Source organism: Panulirus ornatus, chromosome 35 (assembly GCF_036320965.1).
Source record: "Panulirus ornatus isolate Po-2019 chromosome 35, ASM3632096v1, whole genome shotgun sequence".
Taxonomy (NCBI): Eukaryota; Metazoa; Arthropoda; class Malacostraca; order Decapoda; family Palinuridae; genus Panulirus; species Panulirus ornatus.
Window position 1 is genome coordinate 7,259,381 of NC_092258.1, and position 26,859 is coordinate 7,286,239.

The following is a 26,859-nucleotide window of genomic DNA, read 5'->3' on the forward strand; positions in this document are numbered from 1 at the left end:
TCATATATATATATATATATATATATATATATATATATATATATATATATATATATATATATATATATACTGTATATAGCGCTTCCCAATCACCTGATGTAGAAATAAGTCTTGTGTGTCATTTCAAATCAATCGAAACTTGACGTCAGTTTGTAGCATCTTTTGATCCAGATTCAAAGATGACTGAATTCGAGACCCTTAAGTCCCGAAGCAGTTCTCCTGGTTGTCTTTAGTCTACCTCCTGCATCTACGATACAGGTAGAGGAAAAAACCCCGAGATATCTACACCTGGAGAGACACTGGCTATCGTGGAACCTGTCGACTGAGGAAAGGTAAGCAGAATCGCGTGCAGTCACACCTGTGGCTAAAGTCTATTTCGTCACAGTGTCCAGGATCTGGGAATGGGGTTGAATCCCACGTTCGGCCTCTGGGGTCGTATGCAGAAAACTTCTTAGAATGCTTAAGTATGCTTAATCCCCAAAGAATTTTACTTAACTTTAAGAATTTTGCTAAGCATGTTTCTGAAAACTGCCCTACGCTTAAGTATTTGCTTAGCAGACGACAAATATTTCGACCCAAACTGCATTTCATAATTCTTAAATCTTATGCTTAAGTTTTGCTAAGCATCGTGCTTAGTCCTCTTCTGTGTGGCACTTAAGTCACTTGCTCAGCTAAGCATAAAAATAAGCAGAAATCTAAGAATTTTCTGCACACGGCCCCTGGATCCTGAGTTATCCTTCTCGCTGCACGGGATGGATGATCATTGCCACACATCTCCTGCCGGGCCGATGGTGCTGAACCTTCGCCAAGTGGTGTCGCGTCTGCCATAGTGAGGATAAGGTCGTTTGCTCTGGTCGAACGAGAAATACATTCCTTGCTATTGGGGCAGCGCTGTCCCCCTAATCCGCTCAGGAGGTGACGATGATATGCCTACCATCCCTGTTCCTCCACCGCCCTCCACACACACACACACACACATGCACACACACAAGCCTCCGTGGTGTAGCGGTTAGCGTTGCTGACTACGAGTCACGTACGGGTCCGCCATTGGTCGAGCCCAAATGTATATATACAACTACTTATCTATCTATCTTTCTACGACCATTAGGACCCAGTTTCTGGTTGGATGGTACATCAAAATATCTGACCGACAACCATTTTGTCTTTGGATATTTAAGATCAACCTCTCTATGGTCATTTATTTGTACCAAAACAGATTTATCCTTTACTTCTTCCACTTCATATCTTGGCATTAATTCTGATGAATATACTATTCATTTTTTGCTTCGGCTCGAAACTAATTTGAGGTGGCAAATCCCGACTTCGGACAATGGATTGCTATCACTACGATCTATCACACATTTTGCATAAATAAAAGGAAAAGCAAAAACTGGTGGGCAAAGGCAACATTAACAGCAGAGTACTGAAAAAGGAAAAAAAAAAATACATCCATTTTAGGGGGAGAGAGAGAGAGAGAGAGAGAGAGAGAGAGAGAGAGAGAGAGAGAGAGAGAGAGAGAGAGAGACGGATCGTATAACCGGACTGAACTTGGACACACAACACCCCCCCCCCCCCCGGCATGACACCTACAACCAACCCCCCCTCCACCACTCCCTACCCCCCCTCCACTGACGTCATAGCAGCTCTGCCCCGGAATTACACGCGTCTCATTTGTCTTCTGCGTGAAATTAAGAGCTGCTCTCTCTCTCTCTCTCTCTCTCTCTCTCTCTCTCTCTCTCTCTCTCTCTCTCTCTCTCTCTCCCCTCCCACACACACACACAATATATATTTTTCTTCTATTTCTCCTAAACTCTTCCCTTGCTTTAAGATTTTATGCTGATTCTTTCTGCCAAGTTGAGTCCAGAGTCTTAATCACGTGAAAAGTCCGATAATTACCTTCGTTTTCTTTATTTTATAACTTTTAATTACATGTAAAGAAGGTGGAAGGAGTCAGGCTTCGGGTGGTTCAGTGTGATGGTTCCATGTAAAGTAGTTAGGCCTTTAGGGCAGTTAGCGCTCAATGGGCCAGAATTTAGAGTTTTCTCTGAGACCATCTTGTTCATCGTAATCCGCTCTATGCTCTCTCTCTCTCTCTCTCTCTCTCTCTCTCTCTCTCTCTCTCTCTCTCTCTCTTACACCCAAACCTACTCTCCTCAAACCCCTGTCCTCCCATTCTTTTTAACCCCCATCACCCTTCCTTGACTTCGCTCACCTCTTGTCCTACATAAACCCAGGTTCTTCACGACAAACTTCCCCTCCCACCCTTTCCCTTTTGAGTTATTATGCCCACGTACAGTTTTATTCTCTCTCTTCCTCCTCCTCCTCATCATCATTCTCTCTCCGTCAACCTCAAGAAACCCTCTAGCCTTTTTACCCTCCTGGACCTCATCCTACCAGCCTAACCTCACCCCAACCTCTCTTTCTACATGCTCAAACCTTCTCATCCCCACTAAATTTAACCAATACTTTCTTTCGTTCAAATGGAGAACTTTTCTTCTTTCATTTTTTTTTCGTATTTTCTCGGAACCTCTTAAGCGTTAAATTTTGTGAAAATTTTTTTTTTCCACTCATGTCGAGGGGCCGTTGATCACACGGATCTTGCGTATGTCTGGCAAAAATCAAGAGATACGGGAGCACAGATAAGGCTCGACGAATTACCGTGTGCCTTTCATGCACGGATGGTGAAAAAAAAAGAGAGAGAAAAGAAAACGAGGATGAAGTAGGGGGTGCGGGGAGGAAGGGGGGGGGGGGGTGGTTAGGTGGGGGGTGTTAAGGGGGAAGGGAAAGGAGGAAGAAAGGTGTTCTCTGGCGATTGGGTGATTCCACTCGAACTCATTCGCTGAAGTGGATGGATATAAGGCAGGAGTCCCCGGCGCTCGAATTGGACTTCCTGCAAAGGGGTGATGCGTGGCGTTTTTTTTTGGGGGGGGCGGGACTGATGGAGTGAGAGGTGAGGGAGAGAGAGATATATATATCTGTAGAGAGAGAGAGAGAGAGAGAGAGAGAGAGAGAGAGAGAGAGAGAGAGAGAGAGAGAGAGACATTCTATCACTTAGAAAAAGGGGAGGGTCGGTTTTCGCTCGGCCGTCCTGAAGTTTTAATCTATCCAGCAAATTACTGCAGGTCTCAGGAAGAGTCGTTAAGTGCAGATGGTAACGCCGTCACGAGAAATATTATTCCTGGGTCGGTCGGGTCTGTTCCTTTGCAGGTTTATATCCCACGTCACATGTCTTTCCCTCCCTCTGTGGGGGCGTTTGGCTCCTACGGGATCCCCCTACATACGAGGATTACCATCCCAAAGATATGAATGTCTTCTCCCCTCCTGTGAACTTCTCAATGTTTCTCCTATAGCCATATCTCTCATCTCAGAGGTGTTACGTGTCTCTGCCGGTACGAGGTAAAAGACTCTTCCATCTTAATATAGGAAACGTTTTAAGAACAATGGTCTTCCACAGGTACGAAGATGGTGGTGAAAAAAAGAGAGCGAGAAAAACAGATCCTCACTTGCGTTGCCACTGAACTGATAAGATTCTTTTCCTATAGACATCAGGACTTCCGACCATCAACATCCTAAACGAGAAAAATAAAATATATTCCTAGGAATATTCAGAACTGTCGATATGGTCTCTCTGTATCTCAAGAGTTCCATCGCCTAACTCTCCCTCAAAACTCCTGAGTTACGTGTGTGTGTGTGTGTGTGTGTGTGTGACATTGAGGTGACGGTCTGCGGCCTCCATACATACCCTGGGCTGTGGTACTTCGGCTGAGTGGGACGCCAGGCGCCACGGACCACAGGTGATACAGTCAAAGAGACATCTAGCCACAGGGACGAGAGCCCGGTACGAAGAGGAACAAACCCGCCATTTCCTAAAGCTTGGTGGATCTGGCAAGCATCTTCGACTGCAAGATTGACAAGAATCAGACGGGGAATGTTTACTGGAAAATAGCGATGATTCCTTTATAATCTGGGGACCAGATGGTCACATAGCATTTCACAACGTCAGTAGGTCAGCGGTGTTCAAGGATGCTTGAAGTCCAGCAGTATCACTAATTCTACCGTGCCTTCTAAATCTGCAGGCTATGCCAGAAGAGACAGACGGTGTCCTGTTGACGACAACAAATACGAAGTTAGACTGGTCTGGTCGCTCTCTCACTAGAGATGGTGTGTCTACAAAGTCTGCCTCACTATCAAATGTTTATTCACCAATTTACTTCTCAAACGATACTATTCCTCGGTAGTCATAAAACCCGTATGAAAAACAGAAAAAAAAGGTGTACTGGATAATAATCTACAAAAATCGAGGGCATAGCAATAAGAGATTTGACAATGTCATAACCAGAGAACACAATGCAACCAATCAAATGCGAGTGCTGAAAGGTTTATCCAATCATGATTCACTCCACATGGAATCACTCGCTGCAGATCGCCAGTTGGAATCGCATTCACTGAATCCCCCTCTCCATAAAGATTCAGTCTGGCTAAGCCTTGTCGTTTTCCTTCTCAAACTATCTATCTATCTATCTATATATATATATATATATATATATATATATATAAATAAAAATATAAATATAAATATAAATATATATATATATATATATATATATATATATATATATATATATATATATATATATAAATATATATATATATATATGTATATATATATATATATATATATATATATATATATATATATATATATAGTCCAAATGAAACAGCGCATCCCTCAAGTCTTGATATACACAGCAGAAATCGTCTTCGCGGTTGAATACTTTGAGCGTTGTTATAAAAACGCCCTTGACGGTCGTGGTACAAGGAGGAGGAAGAAGTGTCCCTTTACTAAGAACGGCAACATTATGCTCCAACGAAGCGCGTCACGCCACTTGGCGAATGCTCGTGAGGGCGAGAAGTTGCCACTCTGAACAAAAAGGAATTTCCCCACAACACACGGGGCGTTTTTGGCGGTACTGGCAGATGTCCTCGTCTGCGTCGACACACCGAAAAAGTAACACAAATGGAATCTTACGTCAGAAAACCGTAGCCCAACTATGACTATAGAATAAGAGGACTTCATATGGGTATATATGTTGTCAAGTTCAGACACACACACACACACACACACACCCTGTCTTCCTCTTACCCAGGGCTTGGTGGCAACACTTGGGCCAACTTGTGTGTCGTGCTTGAGACAATAACAGTCTTTCCCAGGCCAACACGTCGGTCCGGCATTACAAAACACGTAACACATTATGCGGCTTGGTCCCCCGCCCTCCATTGCTCTCAAACTCCTCTTACTAAGGCTCAGAAGGCTCTCCCAGCACCTCTCACAACAACTAGTCACGTTGACACGAACCTCTCAAATCCCCTTTCGCCTCTCACACCATCCACTCGCCTCTCACACCAACACTCTCACCTGTCACACCACCGTTTTGCTCGTTGCGGAGTTGTGTCTCGCCCTAAGACTTTAGACTTGACAAGTCGTAATATTATTCATGGAGAGGGAGTGAACCACACGACTTTCTCTGCTTCGAGCCTTACCTACCTCGCTTACCTCGCTCACTGATGCCCAAGTCAGGTGGACACACCTACCCCCCCCTGTGTGTGTGTGTGTGTGTGTGTGTGTGTGTGTGTGTGTGTGTGTGTGTGTGTGCGGGGGTAGGGACGGAGGGAAGAGAAAGAGGAGGAAGAAGGGTTGAAGCGCACTGAGTGCGTGCAGGAGCCACAGTGGTAGGCAGTAAAGAAAGGAAGCAATGAGGAGGAAAGATGAGAGGGGCGTAAGGAAGCGACACACACACACACACACACACACACACACACACACACACACACACACATGGAGAGAGTCCAACAAGAAAGGAACGTAGCAAACACGGACGAAACGTTACAAAGATAGCAGTGACTGAGGGGACGTAAGAGAGACGGGAGAACGAAGTAGAGACGGAAGGGACATAAAAGAGACAGGAGAGTCGTGTCAGAGACAGAAAGAACGTAGTGGAGGCGAAATGAACGTAGCACAGACGGAAGAAATGTAGCACAGAAGGAGAACGGACGCAGCAGAACAAAACGTAAGCTGGAGCGGGAAAGCGGACGGGCGAGAAGACTAGCAGACGACTGCAGATAATGAGGGTCACGACAGACAAAAAGGATGAGGCACTGTGTGTAGCTGAGGCAGGAGGCGAGGGTAGACAATTAGGTGGGTGGCTGAGGCAAGAGGCGAGGGTAGACAGTTAGGTGGGTGGCTGAGGCAAGAGGCGGGAGGAGGTAGCTAAGTGCGTAGCTGAGGCTGTCTTCCGGGAAACAAAACCTCGAGGAGCACTTGAGGGATCCGAGTGTTTCCAAGAAAAAGTTTACTGTCGAGACGGAGTGAACCCTGATATGGTTACATGAGAGCCGAGGACGACTATGACCCTCTGAAAGGAGATGCGTGAGGCCCTTCGTAGACATCCTTCGGACGTGCACACGAAGGTAATCTTATACAGATACACCACTTGGCAGACGCGTACGAAATGACGGAGACTTGTAACTTACCTCTGATGGTGAAAAGGAGACAAACATGAACATCAAAGGAGACGGACGAAAAGCATGATAAGGCACTAACGGTAAGGGAGCGACCAGCGTGGCTGGAATACGCAAAAGAGCGAAAGACGGTTGAATGAGCATGAGCGTCATGCAGCGAGAGAGGGGGTCAGGATGATTATGACCAGGACAAATGCAGGAGGGAGAAGGAGGAAATTAAACGACACAGCTGGAAGAAGAAGAAGAAGAAGAAGAAGAAGAAACCACTGAAATCAGTGAAAAAGAAACAGGAGGGAGGAGGGAACATTATAAAAGTGGAGAAGAGACGGAGAGGAAGATGCGTGTGGGGGACACGGGCCAGTGATGGAAGAGGATCATTCAGTTACTCGCTCAGAGGAAGACACAAGTTTCGAGTTTTTCCTCAAGAACCAGTTTTTCTTCAGAGTCCTTAAGATCTCTTTAGCATCCAAGCCCATAGACCTGAGCTGAATTTAACGAAGGTTTTTAACAAAACAGAAGTGAACTCTCGAGATGTTTACAAGTCTCAGAGAAAACCTTGAACTCCCTGATGATATTTAACCCTGCTCAGCGCTGCATTAGAGTGGTTCTGTTCTTGTGTATACGAGACGTGCGTAGTGGCAACTCAGCGAGTAAACTATCGCCAAAACTCAGTAAATTTTCTCAAGTGTCTTCATAAAGCTCTTACCCATGTTTACAACTGGTGGAACCAGTCTTCCAGTAGCGCGGCCTCAACAACAAAACTTGGCAGACATCCTCTGATAACATAATCTTCGACGGATCCACCTTTGCCTCACGCACTCACTCAACTCTCGTCCAGACTCCACCTTCCAGTATCATATCCTCGTCCGTCTATCCTACCTCCATTATTTCCAGCCTCAGTTTGCACAGAGTCAGCCTCGAACGTTCTCTCCTCAGCCAACGCGACATCTCTCGCTGGTTAGCATCAAAGTGACAACAAACCTGATAAGTTTAGTCCAAGGTAACCTCACAGTTCTTTAAGGCGGCTGTACGTCTGGTTAATAATACATCGTTGTTTCCATGACTGGAAACTTGCTATTCCAGAAGCATGAGACTGTGGTACGGAAACCTGGACTTGAAAATGGTAAGGGTAAGAGCAAAGCATCATTTAACATCCATCCTTCCTCAAGGTCCTGGATAAGTTCTTGGACTGTTCTCTTCTTAGAGATCTTTGCAACTTTCCTGGAAAGTCGTAGTCACCTTCTCTGAAAGTCTTGATCATTTCCTGGAGCGTACTCGTTACCTCCCTGGAACGCATCGGTCTTTGGAAGAGCCTCATCACCTGTCTGGAACGTCCTAGTCACTCCACTGCATTGCTATAGTTACCACCTTTGGATATCCTTCTTACTTTACTTGATCCTTCAAGTCACCTTCCTGGAACTTCCTAACCAGCTTCCTGGAATTTCCCTCTCACCTCCCTGGAACATCCCCATGATCTTCCTTGAACATCTAATCAACCTTCTTGAAACATCTTAATTACATTCCTGGAACGTCTAAGTCACCTTCCACCTCAGTCATCTTCCTGGAACACGAGTCACTTCCCATGACCCCCCTCACATAGACAGCCCTACGCCATACACGTTCACCCTTTAACAACACACTGGTCACAGTTTTCCAGGTTCGGTCCGTCCCGCCCGACTACAGGAGCTTTGTCAGTAATGACTTTTTCCTCCGCGTCGTTGAGTGATGACTCTTTCACAACTTTGCCCCGCTAAACACATGATACATGGGGTGTCGGAGGTCGTCGTCGTCTGCGAGGCCATACAAAACATGCAAGCTCACAGCTTTTCCTCGTGGTTGTCTTTAGCTTACGGAATGTACGTTTAAATGCTTTCTTTCAAGCAGGGAATTCTATATCTAACAAATGTAACAGATCTCAACCCAAATCGACGATTCCTGGACGTACTTGGCGTCTTTTAGGGCAAAGATGATTATGTTTAAAGTGACTGTAATGGATAGGTGTGAGCCTTCAGCTCTGAATGGCAGAAGAACTAACCACTGAGCAGTGTTCTTATAATCCCATCCTATCGTGCTCATTTATATTTTGTTTTTCTTAATTTTCCAAAAAAAGGAACAGAGAAGGGGGCCAGGTGAGGATATTCCCTCAATGGCCCAGTCCTCTGTTTTTAACGCTACCTTGCTAACCCGGGAAATGGCGAATAGTTTGAAAGAAAAAAGGAAAGATATATATATATATATATATATATATATATATATATATATATATATATATATATATATATATATATATATATATATATATTCAGATACGTATACGAAGTTTGAAATAGGCAAATTTCCAAAAGGTTTTTGAGACGTATATTGCCAAAGAGCATGTCAATCCACAGTGCATCATCTTCACTACAACAAGTTATTCTACATCACTAAAATGAAAGAATTGTCTCTAAAGTCCAACTGTCCATGAGGAAGCTGCACTGCAGAGAGCCTGAAGCCCTGTGGAGTAATGCAGTCATCAGAGCAGCTTCAGGGAATGACTGAGGATGTTCTAGTTGCAAACTTCATCTAAAAAGGCGACACGTCCTCTGCTGGTACTGCGAGGGGGAATAAGCAAGTGGGTGTGGGAGAGGCGGTCGGGACAAGCAGAGAAAAATATAAGTAAGGGCAAGATGAGGCGGCGGGACTCCTCTCTCTCTCTCTCTCTCTCTCTCTCTCTCTCTCTCTCTCTCTCTCTCGGCTTGTGTTCGGGTTGTTTATTCAGGTGGTTGCCTCCGTTGGGAGAGAGAGAGAGAGAGAGAGAGAGAGAGAGAGAGAGAGAGAGAGAGAGAGAGAGAGAGAGAGAGAGAGAGAGAGGTCTGTACTGTTCAAGGAGTCAGGGGAGAGTTGAGGCAGACTCGTGTGGTGGCAGGGGCGGACGTGTACAAGCACCAACCTGGTTCACACAGATGACCCGTTCAGGTCCTCAGTTCTAATTGGTTGGTGGGGGAAGAAGCGAAAGTGTAGCGGGGGTTCACGACCAGTGTTTTGGAGGTTGATGGTTGATTGTGGGTCGTGATTAATGAATCAGACCTTCTCTGATGGAGGTGTATTCTGTCCCTAAATAGATACCAGTTTCACGTGGCTGACAGCTTCAAAGAGAAGACCAATCTATCTACGTGAACTGAAACAAAAGATGCAGTCAACATGGCTGATCATTGGTGTTGATTAGCTGTTATTTTGCTGCTTCTGTTTTACAGTGTTTCTTTATGTAACGGAATGTTCAACTTCCACTCGTATTTACCACCTTATTCACACAGACGCTTGATTTATGTATTGTTGAAGATGATTTGGGTAATCAATATGATGTTACTACCCCTGGCTTCTTGGATGCCCATTTTATTGATCACCTTTGAAAGTGAGGATGAACAGTTGGGTGTGACTGTGAGACCGTTAACCTAAGACGGCAACCACTTCACTACAAAGATAGAGTCATATATCTACATATATAATTAGGAATATACGTTCATCTTGATCAAATATATAACTTGAAAACATACTTCTCTCTTGCATAAAAAAAGCCAAAAAGAATAACTTTTCTTCTTTGCCACGTAAGTTGTATGATAATAGTGTGTGACGTGTGGGTAGTGAGGAGGGGTCGTGGAGAGGCCGCCGGGTGTGGGCAAACGGTGGTCGGTTCTCCAGGTAATCATACACCCCTGCACACATGCTTATGATGCCTCGGGCGCCGCACTCCTGCAAGACCTGCTGAGGCTTCGTCTTTCCTTCTTTTCTCTTCATCGCCGTCAGGAAAGTTTGCCTAAAACGGCACAGGATGGAAAACTTTTAAGAGCTTTTCAAGGAAGGATTTTATAATATCTTTATCGTTTTCATTTCTTACTGATATCTTAACTTGTCGTAATCAACAAAAGCATAGAAATTAAGTGGAATGTTACCTGTTTAATGTCTGAAACGATCACGAAAACTATGAGATGTTGGATATTCGTTTATCTTTAGAAGTCGAACTTTCAACATTCATGCGCCGATGGGAAAGATAAACATATATATCCCACATTGGGTTATCTTTCACTCGGTTGCTAAGATGAATGATATTCAGACGTGAATATATATCTATATATATTTCGCACCTAGCAATACTGGTAAATCTGTAAAGATCTCATCAATGTTCTCACTTGGATTTTTTTCAACACGTCTGGCAACATGTTCATCATCCTTTTAGAAAACCTTTGGTCATATTCACGTAAAGAAAACGAGACTGTTCCATCTTTCCTGATAACCAGAGGCACTCAGGAGCTCAGCTGAACACCTCCATATTCATAACCTGTATTGAGAAGGTTCGCCAGAAATAAAACATTTACTTCATTAGTATTTTCTCTTTATTCTCCTCTGAGGGAAAAGTGAATTCCTTTTGGTGTAAAAGAGTGAGGGAAGGAGCCTTTGCTCCGGGCCGATGGCGGAATTTATCTCGTCTGATGACACAGGACCTTTTAATTAGTGTCTTCAGTAGCCTTATTTTGTGTCTCATCAAAGCCGAGAGAGGGAGGCCTAGCCTCCATAGCCTCACATATTGCCTCCCAGGGAAGGCCTCCTTCCCTCCACTACACTCAAATAATGCAGCTTTAGTAGGAGCGGCCGAGGTCGCCTGTCCACCTCTTAATTAAGGCGATGGTGGCGGGGGATCCTTCAGCAGGGTCCTGTGGATTACCAGATCCTACTGTATGTCCCTGGGGCTCTCCTCTCCTGTTGAGGACCTGACCTCTTCCTCCTTATCCACCTCCTCCTCCTCCAGGGGCACATAGGTACATCCAGTCCAGATGAAGGACTTGTATGAGGTCCCTGACTTGGAATAGGACTATAACTCGAACTTGGGATAGGACTAGAACCCGAACTTGGGATAGGACTAGAACCCGAACTTGGGACAGGACTTTATGGTTCTCTGTGGCTCAAGATTCATGATTCTGAGGCTTACAAATACACAACAAAACGGGAAAAACCTGAAGTCGATGAGACATGTGTTTAAAGGTCGATTTACATCCTTTTCCGTAATGCTACAACCGAACTTACACTAAACAAAAATACTCATTCCAAATGATGAGAATGAGAGGAGAAACAAACGATATATATATATATATATATATATATATATATATATATATATATATATATATATATATATATATATATATAAAGGTTCGCTTTCCATAATTTTACGTTACATGTCGAACTCCGAACTTACTGGCCAAAATATACTGGCAAGACAAAATTTGTTGTGTGGAAAGTTGTTCGCGCGACGGAGTAAAACTGTGAAAGAAGAAGCTTTCAGTGAAAGAAAAGAATTCAGAGAAGAAATGCGTTCCCTCGTCTCTGGGTTAATATTGTCCTGCAGCAGCCCTTGCGTGTCTTTTTATATGAATCTGCTGATATATATATATATATATATATATATATATATATATATATATTTTTTTTTTTTTTTTTTTTTTTTTTATACTTTGTCGCTGTCTCCCGCGTTTGCGAGGTAGCGCAAGGAAACAGACGAAAGAAATGGCCCAACCCCCCCCCCCATACACATGTACATACACACGTCCACACACGCAAATATACATACCTACACAGCTTTCCATGGTTTACCCCAGACGCTTCACATGCCTTGATTTACTCCACTGACAGCACGTCAACCCCTGTATACCACATCGCTCCAATTCACTCTATTCCTTGCCCTCCTTACACCCTCCTGCATGTTCAGGCCCCGATCACACAAAATCTTTTTCACTCCATCTTTCCACCTCCAATTTGGTCTCCCTCTTCTCCTCGTTCCCTCCACCTCCGACACATATATCCTCTTGGTCAATCTTTCCTCACTCATTCTCTCCATGTGACCAAACCATTTCAAAACACCCTCTTCTGCTCTCTCAACCACGCTCTTTTTATTTCCACACATCTCTCTTACCCTTACGTTACTTACTCGATCAAACCACCTCACACCACACATTGTCCTCAAACATCTCATTTCCAGCACATCCATCCTCCTGCGCACAACTCTATCCATAGCCCACGCCTCGCAACCATACAACATTGTTGGAACCACTATTCCTTCAAACATACCCATTTTTGCTTTCCGAGATACTGTTCTCGACTTCCACACATTTTTCAAGGCTCCCAAAATTTTCGCCCCCTCCCCCACCCTATGATCCACTTCCGCTTCCATGGTTCCATCCGCTGACAGATCCACTCCCAGATATCTAAAACACTTCACTTCCTCCAGCTTTTCTCCATTCAAACTCACCTCCCAATTGACTTGACCCTCAACCCTACTGTACCTAATAACCTTGCTCTTATTCACATTTACTCTTAACTTTCTTCTTCCACACACTTTACCAAACTCAGTCACCATATATATGTGTGTGTGTGTGTGTGTGCAGAGAGAGAGAGAGAGAGAGAGAGAGAGAGAGAGAGAGAGAGAGAGAGAGAGAGAGAGAGAGAGAGAGAGAGAGAGAGAGAGACGTTATGAAATATATCTCTCATGGTTTCCAGCTAACTGCGAGAAATAATGTAGTGACTCTCTCTCTCTCTAACAGATGAGGATCAAAATATACACAGAACAGGAACTCCCATGTTTAACCCCCCCCCCCCCCCCTTCCCGGCCACTGTCATAACACTGCAAATTGCATGCCATTTCACAAGCAAAGAATCTGCTAAAAAAAAAAAACGATAGGGGAAAATATCAGCTTCCTGGAAGCCAAGGGAGAAAGGGAAGAATTATTTTTCCAAACACCCTTTGTCATCTGACATGTGGAGGTGACTGTTCCTCATCTGCCATACATCAAAAGTCATTATCAAGACAACGCAATTATATCTACCGTGCATAGGTAACGTACTAGGTAGTACTGGGTAACGCAGGTATTGTGGGTAGTATTGGATAACGCAGATACTGTGGGAAGTACTGGGTAACGCAGATACTGTGGGGAGTATTGTTTAACGCAGGTACTGTGGGAAGTACTGGGTAACGCAGATACTGTGGGAATTACTGGGTAACGCAGGTATGGTGAGGAGTATTGTTTAACGCAGGTACTGTGGGAAGTACTGGGTAACGCAGGTACTTTAAGTACTTAGTACTGGGTAACGCAGGCACAGTGGGTAGTACTGGGTAACGCAGGTACTCGAGGTAGTCATGGGTAACGCAGGTACTCTTAAGTAGCCATGGGTAACGCTGGCAGTATGAATCTCGAGAGCACTGGGTACGGCTGAGTTAGACGCCCACTGAAGACTTAACATAAATATGGTGTGGGAGGCACGCTGCTCGAAGCAGTGAAATGTTTTATATCAAGATAATAAGGCGGGTGTGCGGACAGGATGGGGGCACACTGCGTAGTTGCAGGTTGAAGGTTAGTCTTTAACATGAATGTCTGATGTCCCCATGGCTGTTTGATCCGTACACGAAGAAAGGGGAACGCGAGGGATCGTGGAAAACGGAACAGGTTTTGCGGTCTGTCCAGGGGTAACGCAGGTATTGTTTGCTGATGACACAGAGCTGGTGGTAGATTCGAGTGAGGAAATGCAACAAACTGGTGCCAGAGTATGAAAGAATATGTGGATAAAAGCAAAGATATTACGATCAGCAGTGGAAAGAGACGAATTATTTGGAGTGCGCACCCAGAGTGACCCATGTCTCCAACAGCGAGAGAATAAAATACGCCTCATATCGTGCGTAATGGGCCGAGTCGTTAAACATGGGAGATGATTGTTTAACGGGTGGGGGTTTAACGAGGGAAAGGAGACCCACTGGAGGACTCCCTTCTCGTTTTCATGACGAAGCCCTCCGTCTGCGACAGGAATTTCCACATGGGATAATTTCTAAAAATGTCAGTTTGAAGAAAATTCCCTCAAGTCACTGGGTGAGGAAACTCTCACGGCTTGAAAACTAATTCTGAAAAGTCCCTTGAGAATTCTCTTTCGTTCACACGAGAGAAAAACTTGTCAAAGACGAGGGCGTCAGAGTCGTCAGCTTCGGGACAAAGGCAATTAATTCTTCCTCCCCACCCACCAACCTGTGGCACACTTTCTCCTCCCATGACTCTCTTTCATCCTCAACCAGGATCTCTCTCTGTCTCTCTCACTCTCTATCTATCTAGCGGCCATTACCCAAATCGACCTCGTCAGCGGGTCATTATCACCCGTCTGACACGACCATGACCAGGACCCCAGGTCGTCCAGGATCCCAGGTCGTCCAGGACCACCTCGCAAGATATGACCACCAGTCACCACCATAATACCCGCCAGGGGCTTGCCTCTATACATCACCATCGATCAATAGGAAGACGACGCCAGAAAATAACATACGTCTCCTCGAGACCAGGACGAACGGGACAACAAACCCACCGGAACTGTGTCTGAAAATCACCAGGAACTCGCCAGACGCTACAGAAAATCCGTCAACAACCCCCAAAATCCCATAAGAGACCTAGACAAATATATATAAAAAAAATCCCGATAAAAACCACACAATTCTCCCTGAAATATTAGGAGAACCTCTTTTAAACTCTTCCCCTGAATATGAAAATATAATTCAATGAGAAATGGTAATCTAGATACAAACGCTGAATCATCCAGCAACACATGAACTTCATGGTTCCTACACTGGAGCAGGGACAGATTATTGATCCCTCCAGGGAGTAAAACGACGTTCCTTTAGTTTATCTCTGTCAGGGGACAATCCGCTTTAATTTCTTGCTCCCCGAACTGGTGATGTATGGGAAACGCCAGACGATTAATGCAAGACCCAGATCACTGTATTTTTGAAGTATAAACTCTATTCCTTCTATTCTTTATATATATATATATATATATATATATATATATATATATATATATATATATATATATATATATATATATCCTAAAACTAATGTTGTAGATTTAGACGTCTTCTGTACAGGGAAACAATCGAGGCAATTGCAAACCCAGTGGTCACTCCCTCCAGTATTGGGAGAAAAGTTAATAATTTTCTCCGGGTAAAAGGAAGATGTGGCGGCAGGATTAGGTTATCTGTAAAGTGGGCGAGGGAGACGCAATCACTGATCCAGTCGCCGTGTTGGTGGGATGAACAACAGAGGCGCTGCTCTCCCCAGGACCGCTGATGACAGCTGTGGTTCATCATGGATCAAGCAGGATCCTCGGTATATAATTCTTAACATAATGTACACAGTTGATGATGATATTATCTTTCCTCTTATGAAGAAACGGGAAGATGAGCGCAGCCAATATGGATTTAGTTGCTACATCCATCTTGAACACATCCATTATTGGACCACAGATGTATATATAATGAAGCTGTCGTCCAAGGCCTTTACAACAACGATGGCAGAAGATCGTCCTGTAGAAGAAAAAAAATGATCGTCTGTATAAGACAGAAATCTGTCTCAAGTATAATGTGGTCGCCCATCCACGTCCCAGTGATGATAAACATGAGGAGCCAACCCTAGAAGGATGAGGCCCTCACTTCCCCCTCCCCTACAAGTCTTTCGTTCCTCCCTCCACTCACGTCGTAGTTCGCGTCTGTATCCTAAATCCTACATCAGAGCTCTACGTCACGACACTGGGTCGTGTGGAGGGCGACAGCGGGAGGAGGAGGAAACCACCTTATGTTTTACCAAGACTGGCAACTCTGGTCCGCAGCAGCTGTGACCATCATTACCACAAGTGCACGTCTGATACCTTGCTCGCGCGTCTGTATAAATCTGAAATTCCAAAGCGGTGCCGTGTTGCCGTGTGTCGCTGCCTGATGCCACATGCCGTTAACATGATGCGTCCAAGGGAGTCGATGTCTCGCCTGGAGTTCTGTATAGTCAGGGATGTCTGGTGCTGGGTACGTCTGTCCCCCAGGTGACCGAGTTAACGCTATACTTTATCATAGCATTACAAAGTGAAACGGAATGACATATGATTGTCATATACAATCACAAGGTACGACAGTGAATGTATGTGTGTGTGTGTGTGTGTGTGTGTGTGTGTGTGTCACAACCTTGTCTCTTTTCATCTTCCCTGTCGCCTCTGGTACCACAAGACGACTGACGAGGAGGAGCGTCAAACGTCAGGAGACTTGCCACTTGTCTAACAGCCCTCGCTCTCCAGGTTCAACGCCATCACTTCCAACTGGAACGTTTGCAGACGTCACCTCACCTTCTTAAGAATGGACGACGTTTATAAGTCTTTCCCTTGACTAATTAATACCTTTAGGCAACTACATCCTCTTCCCATGAGAAACTTGTCGCTACGGAACTTCAATTTTATCATCAAAAGCCTCAAAGAGCTGACTCAGGGAATATCAGAGAGTGTACGAACAAATTTTTTTAATTTAACTTTCATGCGCGTAGATTAAAAGATCGGCGAGTTTTATTACAACAGTTTGCAACTTCATGCCATGAGTAGGGTGGGGGAATACAAGGCTCAGCAAATAACCAGAACCTTGTAAGTTAATTTCCCCTTAAGGCAAACACCTTGCAAGCCACTATCACTCAAGTCCCCCTGAGATGTTTGACCCCACTCCTATTATCACGACAGATTCTCAGAGATGACACGATATTTGTATGCTAAATAACAAATCACTTTTGGGTACGTGTTATTTCACCTTTTTTTGCAAATATGTCGCAAGGATTTATACTTCGGTTGATGATGTCAATAAAGATTCATCTTAATCCAATTTTTTTTTTTCAAAATGTTTTTGAGTGTGTCGGGTCGACTCTCGGGTCTTCTGTTCTGTTCTATGACCTGTTCTTCACGAGTTAGGTCAAACGCGAGGCCAAGGTCAAACGCGATGCCATGGACATGAAACCGTGTACTCACAAATTTCGCAGCACGTTACATGTACGTAATGAGAGCGAAGCATCTTTAAGCATCATTACGTACGACTGCAAACTTAAGATCGTGCAAAAACAAAAAAAAAAAAATGAAAATGATGGTTTAGTTCGTCTGAATAAAGTGCTGCCAAAATAAACAGTGTTGGGGAGAGAGAGAGAGAGAGAGAGAGAGAGAGAGAGAGAGAGAGAGAGAGAGAGAGAGAGAGAGTGTTCCATACAGACAGACAGACAGACGCACACACACAAATGTCAGTGGTACTGGGTGGATTTTGAACGTGAAGAACAATATGCGTCGCTTGCTGCTAGTTAACAAATGGAAATTAAAATATATATATATATATATATATATATATATATATATATATATATATATATATATATATATATATATATCGCCGCCAATATTTCGGTTTTCCCAGCGAATAACGCTCGTGGGCGTTTATGGCAAACCGACCGAATAATCGCCGTTTGAAATTTAGATACTAACATGTATGAAAATGTTAAATGCAGAGAGAGAAAAAAATAAAGGTGTTAAGTTTCATAGCCTACGTCTGGCAGCGCAATATTCCCGCTCGTGTTATGATACGTTCGCACTCGTGCTTCTGGCAACGCAGCGCCTCATATAATCTATAAACGCTGTGTTAAAATTCCATTCATACGTCAGACGGTGCAACATCCAGAGTAGCTGTTATGCATAAAAAATTCATACGTCTGGCAGCTCAATGCTTCAAATTCATACGTCTGGCAGCTTAATGCTTCATAGAATGACATTCTTGCCCCCAAAGTATCAATTTCACAACGAAATAGTTAAGTGAAAAGTGTGGCATAAATTGTTTATCTGAGCAACGTATAGCTTGTTTATTGACCTGTCTCTGATGACGACGTCATGAAATTGTCATGAAAACATTATCTTGCAATAAAGCAAGTAAAATTGGATTCACGGGGTCGCAAGAATGTGATTTTGAGAATGGAGTCATGATGTTATTATTCAACATCAGATACGAGAGAAGTTAAAACTGGTGTTAATATCACGAACGAACAGCTGGCGAGATTAGAATAAAGTGAGGGATCATAATGGCATAGATACCTATATTTAACTACCTATTTGTGTTTCACAGGGATGGAGGTCTTCACACGCGAGGCCCCATTTCTTGAACATTCTCCCTGATACAACTTTTTACACTTATGCATGGTGTTCACATCTACAATTTCGTCCTTAGGTGCTTATTCCATTCACCCACTGACTCTACACAAGAAAAGTACCTCTCTTCATCGTTTCGAACAAGTTTCTTAATTTCATTTGATGTCCTTTTCTTGCTCCAACCTTGCATCTGCTGCTTTTGACCAGCCGTCAACTCTCTAACGTTTTCAAAGTTGTTTAAAAAAAACTTAAAAGTTGTCTTCAAGTCATCCTCGACAGTCTCTAAGGCAGCTAGGGTCTCCCTGGCCCACATAACACAGCCCCAACAGTGGAAAAGAGAGTCGAAGTATAGCTCAGCACCCCACTGCCAGAGGTGACACTGAGAGAGACCCATCTTCTACCTTCATGGTCCAGTGTTGGAGGGTGGTAATGTTTGTTACCCGACCTTGCTCTCCCCCCGACCTGCTCCCCCGAACACTCAGCGGCCCCCAGGCGACACGAAATATAAGTCGTCGTCAGGGTGGCTCGATGATCCTGACCTGCGTGGAGAGAGAGAGAGAGATGATTCATGACGTGTATTCCAAGTGCTGAAGTTCGTCCTGGTGTGGCTTCAGTAACCCTGGTATCACACATGATGACGAATGGCATTTACCAACGTCACAGATGCGAATAAAACCGAGTGTTTGGATAACATTACGCCATCTCGAAGGAGCAAGAAAACGAAAACGAAAAAAAAAACCCCGTCATCTTCCTTTTATCAAGCGACTTGGCCGATTGAGAAAATCGTGGACGACATGCAAGCCGCCTCGAGCGATTCAAACAACGGCAGGACACGCCAGGTCGCCTGACGGCCAGGGGAGAACAGAAAGAGAACTGCCAACTGTGGTTCCTGCCCCGGCAGAAGGCTCGCATTGTAGTCGCTGTACGTGCATGACCGTCCCGAGCCACAGCAGGAGATAAAGCGTGATCCAAGACGAGGTTGCATTAGCTGTGTAATGACGTCCACACGTTGTCATTAGGCTGGATTAGCTGTGCAATGTCGTGCACACGTTGTTCACATGGCTGGATTAGCTGTGCAATATCGTGCACACGTTGTCATTAGGCTGGATTAGCTGTGCAATATCGTGCACACGTTGTTCACATGGCTGGATTAGCAGTGCAATGTCGTGCAAACCTTGTTATCATCTATGCCCAGAGTCACCAGGCACTGATAATGCTGATAAGAAGCTGATATACTCGTACACGTCCTGCATTTTTGGTAGGACAATTTTCCAAATATGAATAAGAGCTTTTTCCCGAGTGAATAGAATCAAGCCTCTGTTATATATGCTGATTTACAGTTTAAATCGCTTTTGCTATCGTACACTATCACATGAATTGACACGGCTTTGTACAATGACACGGGTTTCGGATCCCACTTGCAAACGAACCATATTGCAGCAAGCTTTCCGTTAATAGAGAATGGCTTATGGCACCCGGTCATCAATCGATGACGCAGAACACATCTTTATCATGACCAACGAGTGAAAAGAACGACGAGTTCCAGTTCAGATGTGTCACAGGAATAGGTCTGGGACATACGCAATCTTCTCTATAATGACAGTGCTGTGTGTAGTTAACAGGATAAAAGATTTTACGATAATGAGTGAGACGATAGTGAGGAGGGCTCTGGAGATCAGTGGAAGAAGTAGGATTAATCTATACAAAGCTAAGAAGGAGGTGAAGTACGTGAAGAAATACACAACAGAAGCCATGATAGGCGCACCTACTGTCACATAACACTGAAAATAAGGTAAATGTTAGATGCTACAAGAAGTATGGTAAGGTTTTCATAGGTTCTACTGATTCCTAAACACGTTTAAGGAATTTTCATTACATTTCTATGATCCTCACATTTTCTCTGGTCTTCATAACCCTCACCACTATTGAGAAATCTATTATCAAGTTAAGGACAGTGTTTCAAGTTCAGGACAGTGCTTAGAGAGTTTCAGTCTTTCAAGTTAGGGTCCAGTGTTACAGCTGTTCCAGTCTTTCCAGTCACTTCATTCCAGCGTAATCCACAGACCAACGTCATCTGAGGCCCAGCGTCAAACCGTTCAAGAAGTTAACCTTCTGAAAGTCTTAGTTAACTTTCTTCCCCTCACTCTCTCCTTCAGCGTTTTCCCTCCTCCTTGCACTGCTTCATTTCCCTTGCTCCCTCACTCCTTCCTTCCTCCTACCCTCTCTTCCTCCTCACTTTTGACTCCTCTCTCTCTCTCTCTCTCTCTCTCTCTCTCTCTCTCTCTCTCTCTCTCTCTCTCTCTCTCTCTCCCTCTCTCTCTCTCTCACCCTCTCGTCCATCGAGCAAATCTTCAGAACGACGAAAGAATATTAGTGATTACCAGGTCAGTGTTGCGTACAAGTGGGCTCCCGAGACCTCCTGATCCCATCGCCGCAGTCTCAAGTACCAATCGAAGGAGTTTCCATTGCTTTTGGGAGTATTTGAACGGGTATCGCAGCGGGGATATGAGCCTCAACCAAGCCTGTTTTTGAACCGCGAATACATTGTGGGGTGCGTATCTTTGTATGTTATTTGTCCGCATCCCAGTAAACTTCTGCTCTTAAAGGCTCACCAGTAAGGTGTAATGGAGGGAGGAGGTAGCTACGTAGCTGGAGCAAGGAAGGTCCTCCGATATCAAAGTTTATTTAGTTAAATGTCATATATCAATGTGCCATTTGTGGAGAGAGAACCACTCGCGGCGCTGGATCGAAACCCACAGTCGTGAAGTGATCTGCCATCTGGTATTCTGGCGATGATGAGTTCGGTCCACTGCTTACCAGCTCGCCTGGTCCCTGTCATCCGTGGAGAGAACCACTCGAGGTAATGGACCCCAACACATCATTAGGTAATGAGTAGTTCGTTCCACAGTCAGCCAGCTCGCGCCTCTGATTCCTGAACCTGGGAAGATACAGTTGCTCTGTGTCCTTCTCGGGATTTCGCCCTCAATGCTTTCATGTGCCACTGTGGGAAAGTCTGGCACAGGAATAGAGACGTCGACTGTCTTGTGGTACTTGATGGTGCGCGCGAATGATGAAGGTTCAATGGTACACAAGTGTTCTAGTTAAGATTTAAGATGATGAGGGAAGAGTCACCTCACCTGCGGAGGACTGTGGTCCTCATCGGTGAGTGTGGGGAGTATGAGGAAGGCGGCCTCCTACCCGAGAGCTGGTCAAATGTCAGCCATTCAACCCACCGCGGAAATATGAAGCTTCGCTGATGCAGTTCCCGAAATAGAGACAAAACCTTATACACATCTCTCTCTCTCTCTCTCTCTCTCTCTCTCTCTCTCTCTCTCTCTCTCTCTCTCTCTCTCTCAGCACTAGTTATCACCATGGGAGAACCCTAGCCCAGCCCTCCTAGATCGAGACGACTGTTCGCTGCAGCTAATTGCGACACTTCGAGTCCAACAAAGATCCAGAATAAATGTTGCAATGAAGAAAGAACTAAAATTGCATTTAGAACGAAGGGAGTTACAAAAATTCGTCTTTTGTTTCTGACAGAATCTTCATTCAAATTTTCATTTTTTGGTGCGACACTTTAGGTGTTTCACAAGTTCCAGTCAATCATCTTGAGGTATTGGAATCCAGGCAACATTTCTTGTCCATCGAAGTCACGAAATACCATTCCCGTTTTTGACCTTGCGTGCCACACATCAAAGCTATTAACTTGACCCTTAATGCCAATTCATCATAGTTCAATTACCAGGACATAAGTTTTTTTTTTGGTGTGCCTTGAATGATGACCTAAATTGTCCTCTTTTTCCACTCGTAACATAGACTGCTCGCTGACCCAGTTCATATACATTCAATCAAAGGACGCTAGCTGAAACGTGCGCCTTCAAATGCCAGTAAATATCCAGCAGATATTTTCATACTCGAGTATAAAACGTATATACATTATCGTGGTCAACTACTGTCCCTTAATGATATATGGGTCTCTCTCATGCTGGCGATCTACCCACAACGTGCATTATACTAAGGTTGTCCTTGGGTTTGTTCCTTAATATATTGGCAAGGAGACGATCGAACACCAAGGGATATCATGCGATCCCCTTACGCTATCATGCGATCCCCTTACGCTATCAAATACCCAAGCTAATATTCAACGTAACTGAAAATGGTGGGTAAACCTTTGCGCCGATACTCTGCTCTGATTTCTTATATACTGGCGATGCATTCGAGAGTGGAGGGAATGTTGACACAGCTGATTAAATATATCTTTTGATTTGTTGAGATTAGGCAAAGATATGTTGAGGCTGTTTGATATCAATCATCGTGGAAATAATGTGTGATTTTTGGCAATATATATATATATATATATATATATATATGCTGTTAGCCCACACCCAACCCAATAATAATAATAATAATAATAATAATAATAATAATAATAATAACAATAATAACAATAACAATAATAATAATAATAATAATAATAATAATAACAATAACAACAACAATAATAATAACAATAACAATAATAATAATAATAATAATAATAATAATAATAATAATAAGTAAAAATCCTTCCCTTTCCAGTAGCGTTCGAGAGGAAAATTCAGTTAGTGGTCAGTGATAACCATCCAGGGCCCGAGGACTGGAATTCCTACAGTGAACCATATGGTCACCACCCTTCCAGTGTCTTGTACCTGGGTGCTCTGTTGGTTTATAAGCCGCCCTTAAAGATATATATATATTTTTTTATATCTTTCTTCCTGTTTTCCTTTTCTTCTTCGTCGTGTTCTAATCGTCCTCGTCTTATTATCTTTTATCTCTATGATGTTCTGATCTTCATCATTATCTTTTCCTTTGCCTTCTTCACCATCAACATCTCTGACTGTCTTTCATCTTCCTTCCGTGGCATTTTTCCCTTTCTTTCTTTTACTCTCTATCTCTCTCCCATCTCCTTTTTCGTCTTCTTTTCCCCACTTACTCTTGCACCTTTTCGTATCTGCATCACCTCCATCACTGTCACCATCATTATCATCATTCCTCCGTCTCCATATTTTCTCATTCTCTCGTCTTGTTGTCCTCCATCTCTTTTTTCCTCCTCTTCCTCCTCCTCTTCTTCGCTCCGACTTCGGAGACACAAACGCCAGTAATATAAACAACCCAGATGAGCCATCACAAACTTTCTTTCCTAAACTTACGCAGTTTATCCTGAGGGAGACGTGGCCGGGAGAGAGAGAGAGAGAGAGAGAGAGAGAGAGAGAGAGAGAGAGAGAGAGAGAGAGAGAGAGAGAGAGAGAGAGGCCTGACCTGACCTGAACTCTGTTGGAGGGGTCACCACCACCATCTCGGTCGTCCTTCGGCAGAACAGGAGGAAGCAAATGGAGGATGACCTATGACCCACCCCAGCCACTGTCGTGACCCTGCTGCGCTGTGGGTCAGCCTCATCCCACCAGCAAGATGAAGAGATAAACTCACTTTAGACAATAAGATCAAGGGAGATACACCCATTCTACTCCCTCATAACACTACTGGGAAGCCCCAGGGGTTCAAATACCCTTTTACGACGATGGGAATAGTTTTCTCAACCTTTCTTTAAAACGCTCCTTATCCTGTGGGTAACTGACGTCCATCCTCACAATTAGTACACAGCTCGGAGCGAAAACCAACACCAGAAGAGAGAGAGAGAGAGAGAGAGAGAGAGAGAGAGAGAGAGAGAGAGAGAGAGAGAGAGAGAGAGAGAATTATCCTCCAAGATTCCAGACCATCTTTTATCTCTGAATGTTTGTCTTGAATACCTTCTTACTAGTGATAAGAAACACGGTGCCCTCTATACACACACACACACCACAAGACACACATCCTGGGGCGTACCTTACGTATGCCAGCAATCTCTCTCTCTCTCTCTCTCTCTCTCTCTCTCTCTCTCTCTCTCTCTCTCTCTCTCTCTCTCTCTCCGTCCTCCTTTCCACCTCCACACTTCTCAGGCGTTATTTCTTCTACCTGCCACGAATCAATCGCTTATGATTCGTAGACTGCGACGAATGTTCATCAGCAGAACAACGCAATTTTCCGTGACGGAATCCAAATTTTTGCAACACGAAAGTCGGACACACACACACACACACACAACACGACCACTGTTGCTACTTCATGATCTACGGCCCTCAGGCCCTAATCCTGTAGAGACGAAGACTATGAATGAAGGAAGGAACGAAGGAAGGAACGAACGAACGAAGGAAAACTCAAAATGCTCCCAACATCGTCTAACCGAAAGAGAAAGAAATATACGAGCATCAAAGATAAAGAATAAAAAGATAGGTACTTACGAGAATCAGTGCTGCTATCACCAGGTGGGAAGGTCCCTATAACAAAAGATAAAACATATAGAATTAATATCAGTCCCTCGCAGGTGATAAATGACAGATATATCCATTGGTAATTCCCCTGAAAAAGAAAACGTATTTAGTCTGAAGGTTGACTGATATATTCTACTCGAAGAAGGAAGAGGCGAATAAATTCACCAAAGATAGATCCGTCCGTCTCCCTCAGCATACGTGTTTGTTCTCCTCTTGTGGTCATAAACCTGTGAGAGAGGACAGTGTGGGACACATCCTCCCTACACACGTCCGGGGTTGTGTATGATGAAGCAATCAGACACACGGGGTCTTTACTGCTGTATATCCCAATATGTATTGGTCCTCCCAGAGACCTGCACTTGGATGATACCACAAGAAACATATATATATATATATATATATATATATATATATATATATATATATATATATATATATATATATATATATATATGCATTCAGTAATAGTGTAATGTAAGATGAGGACAACTAAGGAATTCTACAATATCCTTGAATGATATACGACAAACTTTTCCAGCAAACATTATATTTTTTTTTCCCAGGGAAGCCTCGACTTCCCAACCGTGTCTCCTGGTAGTCACGCTTGAGGGAGCCTGATTCCCGGGCAGGAGGAAGTTTAAGTGCTGGGCTCAGCGTCCTACCTTTGTCCCGAGACCAGCGAGGACGAGGACAGGTCTCTCTATTCAGCTCCTGGGAGGCTCACAGGCCCGTGTTATGGTGTTATTATTCATAAGGGACATAAGGAATGGTGAACTATCAGCTGAAACTTGAAAATTCAAGCAAATATTTACGTACATACTTACAATATATGTATACAAGAATACATATATACTATACTAATACATACATATATACATTAATTCATATATACTAACAAGCATACAAAAACACATGCATACTTATACATACATAAAACCTGAGTATATATACATCAATGAGGTTGGAACTCAATGGAAGAGGGTCTTAGGACGAATAATACCACCTAGAAGGAAATAAGCTGCAGGAATCTGTGTGTGAAAGGGATTTGGAAGCTGCTATTGTCCCTAACCTGGATGTGCGCCAATAAAGTGTCGCTGAGACAGTGAATGTGAACTGTGCCCAGATACTGAATGACATTAGGAAAGGCTCTGAAGACACGTGACTCTACGAGTGTAAAAACACCCCCTCCGTATATATATATATATATATATATATATATATATATATATATATATATATATATATATATTTCAGACGTGCTTGCCATTTCCTACGTTAGCTAGCTTGTGTGTGATAATGACCCAGCGTTCGACCGTTATCATGTGAAATAAGTATCTAATAATCGTGAAATTGATGTTCAATTAGGAATGTCTCTCGTACAAAGGAAGCGACGTTCAAGGAGCCATAAGAGGAAGGTTCAATGGTGCAGAAGAACCTCACTATCGGAACCTACCCGGTGGGAGCAGTTCCCTCCACACGCTAGGAGAGACGTGGTCCTCGTACCACAGGAACTGAGGAAGAACCAGTGTGAGTAGTCACTGTGCCACAGTAATATCTTTCCATACGCAGTCCATAGGCGCACAGTCTGTCGTGTGAAACTTGGGTAGATGTGACCGTAGGCATCTTAGTGGCTAGGAGGCTGCACGGAATGTATAGGTTAGTGTAACATGGGTGGGTACGTCCGCAGAGTTTATTTCAAATTTTCTGAAATGACTGACGCGTCCGTTTGGATTCTAATGCCATGTGTCCGTTCGGATTCCATTGCCGTAGTGAAATGAACGATCGTAACTTCATACTCATTGCTGGTCTGGGGCCTGGGAGGTACATTAATGTATCATGATTTTCAACGATGTACTAAGTTGTTAAGTCCGTAAATGGTTGGACGAGTTAATGATGGGTTAACTTGTTGGAGGCACCGGGATAAAATGAGTGCTATTATTTTGTGTATCATCACAAGTAAATCTCATGTCATCAAAAAGCCATTTCAAAAGTCGATGGGGGA

General features: G+C 43.8%; 1 protein-coding gene across 1 annotated transcript in view; it reads right to left on the reverse strand.

Annotated features, from left to right (window-relative positions):
* Nucleotides 1–24,846, reverse strand: part of LOC139760119 (uncharacterized) — a 79,191-nt gene extending 54,345 nt beyond the window's left edge. Inside the window, exon 1 of the mRNA XM_071682984.1 lies at nt 24,828–24,846. The gene's annotated coding sequence lies outside the window, so the exon portion shown is untranslated. The remainder of the gene's footprint in view (nt 1–24,827) is intronic.
* Nucleotides 24,847–26,859: the final 2,013 nt, after the last annotated feature.